At 45.9% G+C, this 12,156-nt stretch overlaps 1 protein-coding gene across 1 annotated transcript in view; it reads right to left on the bottom strand.

Moving 5' to 3' along the window:
* PDCD4 (programmed cell death 4) overlaps positions 1 to 466 on the bottom strand; it is a 26,350-nt gene extending 25,884 nt beyond the window's left edge. Inside the window, exon 1 of the mRNA XM_029932575.1 lies at positions 271 to 466. The gene's annotated coding sequence lies outside the window, so the exon portion shown is untranslated. The remainder of the gene's footprint in view (positions 1 to 270) is intronic.
* Between the last annotated feature and the right edge of the window lie 11,690 nt (positions 467 to 12,156).

Below are 12,156 nucleotides of genomic sequence, written 5' to 3'. Positions count from 1 at the left end.
GGGAGGGGGCGGGCCCGCGTCGCCGCGCTCCGGGCGCGGGCCCAGAAGGAGGGACTCGGGGCCCACCCTCCGCAGCCCTGGCGTTAGGGCGGCCGCGGCCCTACTTGCGGGGCTCCGAGGAGGCGGCCGGACCCTCACCGCCCCCGGCCCGAACTCGGCCGCGGCCGCAAGCCCCCTTCCCCTCTCAACGTGCGGCTGCCTCAGAGGAGACGGAGCTGAGGGAGAGGACGCAGGCATTCCGAGCATGCGAGCCGCCCCGCTGGTACTGACCCCTCGGGCTGCCGCCGCCGCCGCTCGCCCAGGTCCCCGTTCCGCCGGCCCAAACCCCGCTGCTCAGCCTCGGCCGCCGCCTCACAGCTTCTCTGCCCCCACTCTCGCTCTGTTTGTTTTTGTTTTGTTCTACCCAGTAACACGGGGGCGAGAGAGCGGCGTTTATTGGCCAAAGCGAGGAGATCCGCTGACCAATCGTGGCCGTGGAGCGGGAGCTGAGGAGGAAAAGGGAGGGAAGTGAAACGTGGAAAGCTCGGCAGGGGCGCCGGAGGGCGCATGCGCACCTGGCTCCTGGGCCGGGCTGGAGTGGGAGCCGGGCGGGAAGCTGGAGGATGGAGGCGGGAGGCTGGGAGGCGCCGAGAGATGGGAGCGTAGGCGAGAAGGCAGTGCCTTGAGGTGAGGACTAGGCTGGGGCTGCCTTGACCCGCTCACCCGTTCCTCTTACAGGGCAGTCAGTCATCTGGCCTGAATGTTGGGCTTCCTGAAGACCCTGCCTCCATTTCCAGAGGCTCCTCAGTTGAATACCCTTAATCTCTACAGATGCTTCTCCTGTTCACTCCGTGTCTCCTACTGTGTACAATAAGAACTCCGTGAAGGCTCTCATCCCTTGAAGATAGAAATCATTCCCATTTCACAGATGAGGAAACAGACTCAAAAACTCTTTGAAGTCCCTGCTAATCAGTCAGGGCTCTGGGAGTCAAACTTCCGCATTCCGGCTGCAAGCCTGGGGCTCTCAATCTTCCCTATAAGTTCTTTATTGAAACTTGCACCCCAGGCAGCCGGTCTCCTTGGCTGCATTCTCTTGGCTTATCTTGTGCTTTCATTCTTCCTCCTTCCCTATCCCCTGAAGTAATGACCAGGACCTTCGGCTGCTTTGTGCTCTCAGGAAAGGACTCAGCCATCATCTCTGGCCAGATTTTCCGATTGTCTAATGTGCAACACCTGAATGGTCCGTTTGGCCTTTCAGCAGCACCAACTGCCTCCTCGCCTACCAGCGCGCTCCTTTCCCTGACTTCCGTCTCTCTGCCCGCCCGGTCACCCTGCCTGGGAATCATCTCTAGCACTGTTATTTCTCTGAACAACAGCAGCAGCAGCAGCAGCAGCAAAACCTTCACTAGCTTTCCGTGGCCCACCTGGGGCCTCAGTAACTCAAACAAGCATTTAAGGCCCCGGAGTGTGACTTCAAGACATTCTGGCCATGTCTCCACACCTTCACGGTCCACATGCCCCTCTAGCTGGAACCTACTTTGACATCTCACTTTCCACATGCTTCCCCACCTCCTGAGGGTTCTTTATGGTATCACCCTGAAATGCCTCTCTTCCCCATCTCTGCCTGGTACAGTCCTACCTGTGGCCCTTGGCTCTCCCACACAGGCCTTCAGCCTCAAGACTTGCTGTGAATTTCCTGTCTCCTGATTCCTCACAGTAATGACTTGTTGTACCTCTGGGGATATTGAACAATTCTGCCTGGCATTATGTTATCTGAGTCCCTGTCCTAGCTCTTCCCCGCCCATTAAACTATCACTTTATTGAAGGCAAGGCTCGCGTCTTACTCGTGTACCTTCAACGATGAAGGTCTTAGGATGCCTTGCGCGTTTACTGTACTAGTGCAATAAAAGGCCTCCATCTGGGTTCACAAAGGTTCTCAGCATTTTGTGTTCATCTCCACCTCCTGGGTAAGAGTGTCTTGGCAGGTCCAGCATCTGAATTAGCCTTATGAGACACTTTTACTTTTTAAAAACAAAGCTTCCCGGTCACTCAGTTTTGTTTTTTGTTTCGTTTTCTCCATCACCTGCTGCTGTCCCATTCTCTTCTCTGCCAGGGCTCATCTGTCCTCCACTAAGCTGTCACTGTGGGCTCCTTTTTTCACCCATCCCCCTCTTTCTCCACATCTTTTCTTTTCTCACTCCTTTTCAGTTCGTGACTCTTCTTCCTCCCTGCCACCAACCTCTTCCGGCTTCTGCTGGGTTCTTTCATTTACTGATTCATTTAATATATTTATTAAGCACCTATTGCATACCAGGCTGCAGTGGACAAGCTCCCCAAGATCTATGAGATAACAAAAGAGTGGGATATGATTACTATTTTAAAAGCATCTAAAACAACCTATATCTTTTAGCAAATTACCCCAAAAGAATGCACTGTGGAGTAGAATGTTCACATCCTTTTTACCCATCATCCCTACACATGATGTTTGACATCCCAGGACCCACCTTAGAGAATGCCCCACTAGGTGGGTGTGGTTGACCAGTTTGGACCAAGCAAAAAGGAAATGGGATTCTAGTCCTAGCTCCCCCACTAACTACCAGTAAGAACTTCAACCCCTCTCAGGACCTCTGTTTTTTCACCAGTACAATTCAGAAATTGAGTTCAATTAGTGGTTAACAAGGTATTTCCCAAAGAACATGAAGTTTGTCGAATTTTAATGGATATCATGAGAAATATGGGGGAGGGACTATTCTATACTCAAATCAACTCAGAAAGAAATTATTTTTTTATGTTTTTTTTAAATTTTTATTTTTGAGAGACAGAGAAAAATAGCACGAGCAGGGGAGAGTCAGAGAGAAAGGGAGACACTGAATCTCAAGACAGGCTCCAGGCTCTGAGCTAGCTGTGAGCACAGAGCCCGACGTGGGGCTTAACCCACCAGCTGTGAGATCATGACCTGAGCTGAAGCCGGACACTTAACTGACTGAGCCACCCGAGCACCCCAGAAAGAACCTGTTTTAACGAAGTTAAAGCTGGCTTGGGGGAGCCCCAACTCTTCTCAGTATTTTTAATAAGCTAATGAGCCTTGAGAATCTTGAGAGACCAGAGTAAGAAGCTAAGTAACACTTCCCCAACTTACTTAACTTTTTCCCAACATCCCAGAATCCATGTCACTTAGACACCAGTTTGAGAAATATAGATGACAGCCACTATCATCTTTCCTTCCAGGTGTATTAAACATTGGCCACCTGCACCTTTGCTAAACATTAAAAAAAGAATAAGCTGAAAAATGGAAAACTTTCCAAGTGCTAGGAAGTTTTGCCCAGCAAATCAATCCACAAATGTTTATTGTGTGCCTCTTCTGTGAAAAGCACAGAGCTGATACAGCTGTGTTCTTGGCAAAAGGCAGTACATTCGACTGTAGGGTAAGTAGTGTCTGAAGCATAGAGCTGCCCAGGCTTCTGGGCCACAGTGTACACTTTCATTTCACATTGTAATTGCTCACCACCTAACTTTCTGTTTCCCAATGCCCTGTTTGTGGGCTTATGTTAATTTAGCTGTTGAATGAGAGAAAAGAAAAAGCCCTTCATCTTAACTCGTTCTCTCTAGAATGATGGGAGTTCAACTTCGATTTCCTTAAGAATGACCCATTCCAGGGGCGCCCGAATGGCTCAGTTGGTTAAGCATCCAACTCTTCGTTTCCACTCAGGTCATGATCTTACAGTTTGTGAGTTCAAGCCCTACATTGGGCTCTGTGCTGATAGCACAGAATTGGGATTCTCTCTCTCTCCCCCTTTCTCTGCCCCTTCCCCGCTCACCCTCTCTCTCAAAAATTAATAAGTAAACTTAAATTTGTTTTAAATGAATGACTCATTCCAGGGGCACCTGGGGGCCTTAGTCAGTTGGGCATCCAACTTCAGCTCAGGACATGATCTCACAGTTCACGAGTTTGAGCCCCGCATTAGGCATGTGCTGACAGCTCAGAGACTGGAGCCTGCTTCAGATTCTATGTCTCCCTCTCTTTTGGCCCCTCTCCTGCTCACGCTCTCTCTCTCTCTCTCTCTCTCTTAAACATTTTTTTTAATTAAAAAACAAAAAAGAAGAATAACACATTCCAGTTTAGGAGAGGATGGGCCACACTCTTGCCTGGGATAAGACAGCTGTTCAGAGCTGGCAACAGAAAGAGTGCTGTGTGATCAGATAGACATACATAATGTCTCTCGTCTTCCCCATACCCCTCAGGTTTAAGCACTATTGATACCCAGAGGGACACAAAGAATGTTTAATTTGTTAGGGTGTATGGGGGTTCAGGTGGAGGGTAGTTTCTAGTTTTGCCTCTTAAGATAGGTTATTGACTGTATTTCTAGCTAGCTATGTTGCCTTGAGGGTTTCGCTTCCTGTCTCTGGGTGCATGGAACGCCTCAGTCTTGCTCTGTAAAAGGACTCAGCCCTTGCAGGGAGTCTTTAAGGGGTCATTCCGGTTCTGACACCATGATGCTGGGCAAGGCACTGAGATGGCACCGTTGCAGTCCTGGTAGTGGGGGACCAGGGATGGGAGGCTTTGCCACTGGTGACATGGAACAATTAATCACCAGCTGTGGATAGAGGAACTGTCACTCTCAGCCCAGCGGCTTTCTCTAAATGCAAAGCTCAGATAATGTCACCTCCTGCCATCACAAAGGCAAGACTGAAGGCTGATGTCTTGTTGGAAGTACTAATGAGTTGTTGTGAGTAAATGACATAGAAACGCATAGATGTTCGGCAAAAGATAAGCACCTCAAATTACTATTATTGCCCTTGGAACTTTCAAAGCCTTTTCATTCTTTGGGCAAAGCCCCATTTGAGAACACTAGTTTGTTAGTAAGCACTCTTCGTGCCCTTGAAGAAGACTGAGAAGAGGCCATCTCTCTCTGGGGACTGAAGTCTTAGCCCACTTCCTTAAGAAGAATTTTCAGATACCACATTTGCACTGATATCCATCTGAGCTGACCTCTGCCTCCTAATTCATCAAACCAAGGACTGAATTTTAGGAATTTTTGTAAGGCACTGAGTTACTCTTTAGCAGAAATGGTAGAGGGCATGAAATACTCTCTGAGGTGAGAGTTGCATAAAGAATTCTGTTAATGATGATAACTGACATTTATGTTGTGTTTTAAGGCTCAGCGAGCACTTTCACGTGCACTTTTGCCCCTCCCTGTGAAGTAGACGAGCAGATATTACTCCCCTTGCTTTAAACATGAGGGAAATGGGACTTGAGTGGGCAACTGGTAACCATGAGACTTATATGATAAAGGAAATGTGGGGTACCCCTAGTCCAAATCCTTCATTTTACAAACAGAAACAGCGACCCAGAGAAGTTAAGTGAGTTGCCCAAAGCCACACAGCTAGTCAGTAGTAGAGCCAGAGTACCAATGAGGTCTCAGTGTCCCTAGCACAGGCTGGGCAACATTGATGGGGGAGATCAGACCTCTGGTACCCAGGCCTTGACTGGATTCTTTCTGCCACTTAACTTTGAGTCTCTTAAATAAAAGTTAAATATCTGAGCCAATGTTGGTCCCCAGAGCCTCCTGCTATCTATGGAGTCTTTTTAAGGTCCTAGAAGGGAGGGAGGAGAGGGAGTGGTGGTAGGGAGGCTTAGAATGATAGTTAGAAGCTGTTGATGAGGGCATTTTTAAGAATATCTTTTCTAGACTTAAAAAAAAAAAAGACTAATGGGAAGCATGTCACAAAGAAATAGATGCAACATTTTTAAATAGTACCAAGAAAAGCTAAATGGTTTTACTTCCCCAATTCAAGTTTCAAGAGGTTTTCTTGGTGCATTTATCTTTGTCTCCGCCCCCCCCCCCCCCCCCCGCCAACAAATCACCCCTGCTACCTTAGGATGTAGCGACAAACTAAATTCGGGTTCAGAAACTCCAACAGATCATCTTTTCCCAAAAATCCCATATATTTTGACACATCTCCTATACCTGGCCTGAGTTCTAAGCCTATAAAAACTTCAGCTCCTCAGAATTTTGCAATCACAAGACCATTCAAGCAGATGCTTTTCCAGTACTTCCTACAACTGTCACACCCTGCATCAAATGAATTATGTTGAGTCAGAGTAGAGAAGCACTTCTTGATTGTATCTCCAGGGGCTTTATTTGCATTCTTCTGGAACACAGGATCCTCAGCTAGGCTGCAGTCTTCTCAGAATTCATCCTCTTCTCTCCCGTGAACACTGAGCTCACGGAAGATGCCTCAATGCCCCCCCTCCTGTCTGTGCCGCAATAGTTTCTGCTCAACTCCCAAGAGGCAGTAGAGCCCAGGGGGCCTAGTGTGGAAATGAGAGACTCTTCCTTCTGGAGGCGGGAAAAAAGGGAATGAATGATCATGCAATTTGATTAAGAGGGAAACACAACCATGGAAGGCTGGAAAGGGATGGAGGGTGGCTCAAGAGGCCAGTGCTGGGCAGATGGAGACACCCATAGAAAAGGAAGTTAAGGAAGGGAAGTAATCAAGCCTCTATGTTGGGCAAAATAAAATAAAAGTAGTGGAAAAAAAGAAGAGGTGAGGAGCAAGCTAACGGAGATACTGTTTTGTATTAGTAGATGTTTATATTAAAAATGAAGTTAGCTTCACGGAAGGTCAGAAGAAAGTCCCGGGAGATGGCCTAGTGAGGTCAACTTGTTTGTTTGCATAGCAATGTAAAAACTGAAGCCTTGAAGAGGTCTGGCTCTAGGCAATTTAGAGACAGCCATAGTACCTCTTCAATGATATGCAGCTGCCTTCCTTTTTCCATATGGTTGTTCTCTGCATACGTCTTGCCTTTCAGTTTTCACTCTTCCTCCCTCTCTCTGCCTCTCTCACTTTCCAAAAAGGGCAGTTTCCAGAAAGAAAAACAAAGACTGACATTTTAAATCAGCTCCAGGAAATCCCCAAACCCTGCATTTAAAGCAACATGATTGGCAGCCCTTCCACACAATTGACAAAGTCAGCATCGAAACAGGAAATAGGAGACATCAAGACACCAAGAACCAAGAATTCAAATGAAAGAAAAAAATTACTCCTGAGGGGGCAACTTAAGGTCTTACCACCACCATTTCTTGTGTTGTGTAGTCCATTTTGTTTTGGAAAGTTATTTTTGAGGACAATGAATCTAGGTTAGCGATTTATTGATGACCTTCAAAGGGTGTAAGCCCATCCTAAAATTTTATTATGAATATGCATTTTCAGCCCAGGGGGTTTATAACTTTTTTTTAATAGACCCCTGAAAGAGTCATGCCCCAGAGAAAATCAAGAACTCCTGGAATACAGTATATTATGTTTGGGCCCATATACAGAGTGGGTATTCCACCAAGAAGTGCCAACTTTCCTCTATATGTCAAAGTACCTTCAAAGCCACCACAACAGGGTAAAAAAGGGAGGCAAAATTAGTTTTTAGGATAGCAGTAGTCCTAAAACGAGACAGAATGTTATCTCGGGACATCAAATTGTCATTCTAGTCAGGTACGGCAGCTAATTCCATTATGTTGACCGCTATTGGCCAGAGTTATAAGCTGAACTGCCTAACATTTCCTAAAGTCATAGCTCCAATAGCCATGAATTTATCTTTAAAAAACCTCAAACTTATCTAAGAGACAAAGCAGTACATAGTGTCTCTCAAAATATGCTCTGCAGATGTTCCATCACAGAAGGTTCTAGGATAAACTCAACTGGGGAAAACCCCTTATCGTCTCTCCTCTTGGAGGATCACAATAAAAAAACATGGTGCTTGAAAGCCTCTGAGAAATCCTATCACGAATTAGTCCATTTAATTCTCTTTAGCCCAATGTTTACTGAACTTACTTGACCTGCTCTCATTTTTAAATGATACTGATGCACATTTTATAGAATACACACCAGAAAGTACTTATATAGTAGAATGGGACCTGAAGTAGAAGGCAGGAGGCCTGGATTTTGATCCTTGTTCTATTACTGGATTGTGTGGCTGTGTGAATATAGGTCTTCTGACTGCTATGAAAGCGTAGAACATAAAAGGCCTTCCAGATTCTTTCTGGGCTGTGATCTAGCCACTGTGATCTCTGGCTTGGCTGATGGCCTAAGATCCTACGTATAGCCCTTTTCTATGATTTTGCATATTTTTATCCAGGAGACTAGACAGTACCCGCTATGCCAATAAGCCATTGTCTCTTGAGAATCCTTTGGAAATGAGACATACAGGCTTCCAGTTATGGAGTGAATAAGTCACAGGGATGAAAGGTATGGCACAGGGAATATAGTTAGTGGTATTATAATAGCAGCATACGGTGACAGGCAGTAGCTACACTCATGATGAGCATAGCATAGCATATAGAATTGTTAAATCATTACATTGTACACCTGAAACTAAGGTAACATTATGCGTCAACCATACCTGAATTTTTTAAAGCAAAGACTCCTTTGAAGAGATAAGGTAAATGTCTAGGCACTAGAACAGAATGGAACCAACACTGCAAAGTTGTGTCAGTCATAGACCCTATTCAATACAAAGGCATTTAACAAATGTTAATGTCACATAAGGAATTTAAGCAAGTTACACAATCTAGGAAAAAAACACAACAAATGTATTTTAAGAGAAATCCTTCTTTCTGCCCTCACTTCCCTACTCCCATCCGCCTTCATGAATGAAGAATGTAAGAGAAGAAGTAATCCTAGGGGTGCCTGGGTGGGTCAGTTGGTTAAGCCTCGACTTCAGCTCAGGTCATGATCTCACGTTCGTGGGTTCGAGCCCCATGACGGGCTCTGTGCTGACAGCTCAGAGCCTGGGGCCTGCTTCAGATTCTGTGTCTCCCTCTCTCTCTGCCCTTCCCCTGCTCATGATCTGTCTCTCTCTGTCTCTAAAAAATAAATAAATGTTAAAAAAAATTAAAAAAAAAGAAGTAATCCCAAAACAAAGTTTTGTAGACTCTTTCATCCAGAGTACTCACATGATGATTGGATTAATAGTGCCTTCTTAACAAAATTTCTCTTTTCTATTTAGAAAAAATTTGTGTAACCTTGATTATTTATTACCAAAAAAACAATATAAAACTTCAGTATATTGAAAAACACTTTCCCCTTTCTCACAGCACCACTATATATAACAGAATAATCAGGAGCAAATTGCTAATCTAGATGGAGCAAGCTTCAAATTTACCCAGACACACAGTGGTTTAGTTAGCCACTCCTCCATTTCTCATAAGAACTTAAAAAAAAACAACAACACACATACATACAAAAAAAAATGTCAGAAAATTTGAGGGACCCTGTCCAGACAGTACACAGTCTGATGTCAATAATTCATATTTTTCAACAAAGTATATGGATATGATTTCTTTTACAGAAATTTCAGTGACTAAAAAGAAAATTGAGGCCATCAGATTTGCAGCTTAAAAATTCACCAAACAAAAGAAATATGAAAACATTCTGTGGCTCTGAGAAGGCTCTATACTATATATAGGTAAGGATTACCTAGTTCTTTATTTTGAGGAAGCCAAATTGACTTGAGAAGTTCACATAATTGCATGGCTTCTATTGGGTGCTCCTGGGGCTTCCTGCTGATGGAAAAGTTCTTCCTTCTCCTCTTCCTCTTCAGGTATGTATTAAAGCCCATACATTTTTAAGCAACACCCTCTCCCTGAGAATTTCCAATATAACCTTCACTTCTGGTGATGGGGCTGGCTGTTTTGCCAACTACACAGCCTCTTTGAAGCCAGTTAGATTTTACCAAGCATGACCACGTGACCTTAAAAGCACATACCTCTTTTCAAAGGACCAAAGTTATTCCCACAGTCATCATTATCCTCTGGGAGAATCCCCCATCTAGGAGAAAAAAAAGTGCTGGCTCCAGCTCACTTTCAAAGGTGTTTGAGTCAGTAAGCGCCCTGACAGCAAGCTTTCCCAGGGAATTCTAGAGGCCTGGGAGCACGCTAAGTACTACCTGTGAAGGTCTTGAACTCTTGCATAATCCGTGGGGAAGTATTAAGGCTCCATGTGCTTTCTGCATCCCAGGTACAGGAAGCTCTATAAAAATTTTGCAGGCATAACGCAGGGAAGATGTCATAAAAAGCAGGAGGCCCAGAGCTACAGGCAACAAAGCCAGAGATAAGTTGAAACTTGCTCCATGGAAGGGCTTTCCCCAGACACCACTGTGACAGTGTGTGTGCCCTAGGATCCAAGGGAAGGCCACAAGCTATCACTCCCAGGATATGCTCCTCTGGTCTCATGCCCATCTCCCAGGCTCAGCTCTTTGTTTTCACAATGGCTCCCCACCTGACAGTAGGTTCCAGAAGGGCCAAAAAAAAAATACCTGCCTCTGCATCAGACACTTAGTAGGTGCTTGACCATAAATTCTCTGGTGAAGGAATAAAGAAACTAGTACCATTCTGATTTTCCATACAAGCTGTCAGTGGCAGTCTCACTTCCTGGTTTAGCCCAGCAGATGCCTGCCTGTCACCCGCTGGGGCTGCGGGAGTTGCTCAGGACAATCAGCTGCAACAAGCGGCCTTCAGTGTCCCCAGCTGAAGCATGACTTTGCTGAGGCCACGCTGAGGAGGGAAACTGTGGCAGTTTGCAGGGGCCTCTAGGAAGGCCAGGAAGCTGGAACTCTCCGGAGACCCAGCCACGCTGGATCCCAGGCAGAACTGCAGAATAACACTCCGGCTGTCTCAGGAACACTCTGGCCTGACGGCCCGAGGCAGGATTGCCGTTTCTGCCTCAGCCCAGGGGCCAGACCCGGCACCCCAAGCTGTGTCTGTCCTCACTGAGCCTGCTTCCCCTGGGCGCGGGTTGGTTCAGGGGAGGAGCTGACAAGAAGAAACCCAAGGCGGTGAAGTGCTGCGCAGGAAGTGGCGGGCCGTGGAGCCGGAGCAGAGCTCAGGTGTTTCGGTGACCCGCCACAAGAAAGCCGCCTGAGCATCAGACCCAAGAACCAAGGCCTGGCTCCATTTGCGTTTGAGGGGCTCTTCTTTCAGGAGTCAGGTCAACAGAACCTACTATTATTCTCAGGCAGCTGGGCTCCAGGGTTGGCCTCGGCCACTAAGCAGATGGTTGAGCTTAGACAAGTGGCCCTTCTGAGCCTCATGTTCCTGCTCTGGGAGCCTTTGGGAGACTTAAGCAAACAGCATATGCTAAAGGATCAAGCATTTATGCAGGAAGTTTCCTTCCTTCCTTTGCTATTCAGCATTAGAGAAGATGAAAGACGAGGCCTCCAGGAAGAAGGTGAAATCTTACTGTGAGAGAGAATATACACAACACACACTATACGCCACACACACACACCCCCACATGACACGTCCACGTATCATACAACACATCCACATACCACACACGCACACGTACCACACACACACACCACAATATACTACACACACACATGCCACACACCACATACACATACCACACACGCAACACACATATGTACCACACACACACCATACACCACATACCACACACATACACACCACACACAATACACTATACACATATTCTGCACTCATACACTACACACACATACACACCACACACACACTACATGCATATACACCACACATAATACACTAAACACATACACCCCACACATACACACACCATGCAACACATACGTATACCACACACACATGCGACATATACATATGTACTGCACACATATCCACATCCACACACCACACGCATATACACATACATGTACCACCCACACACACATACCACACACATACATACCACATGCATACACACACCATACAACATATATATACACATATCACACATATACACATATCACACACATACACACCACACACAATATTCTGCACACATATGCCACACACGTACACACACCACATATACTACATACACACTGCATACAATATACTACACACATACCACTACACACATATATACACACCACACAAAATAGACTACACACATACACACTGCACACAGTATACCACACATATACACACACCATACAACATGTGCAAATACCACACATATATACATATAGCACACACCACACACACACACACACACACACACACACACACGCACATGCGCTAACTTTAAAACAGTCATGAATTAACAACTCTAAATTCCACAGTTCTTCCTCTGGCTGCTCCCTGATTGGAAACAGATTGTCTTCCCCCCAACTGTTTCTGGGGCAGAGTTCCTCTAAATGTG

Source organism: Suricata suricatta, chromosome 2, assembly GCF_006229205.1.
Source record: "Suricata suricatta isolate VVHF042 chromosome 2, meerkat_22Aug2017_6uvM2_HiC, whole genome shotgun sequence".
Lineage (NCBI taxonomy): Eukaryota > Metazoa > Chordata > Mammalia > Carnivora > Herpestidae > Suricata > Suricata suricatta.
Note: the sequence above shows the minus strand (reverse complement) of the source record. Positions and strands in the feature narration are given on the sequence as shown.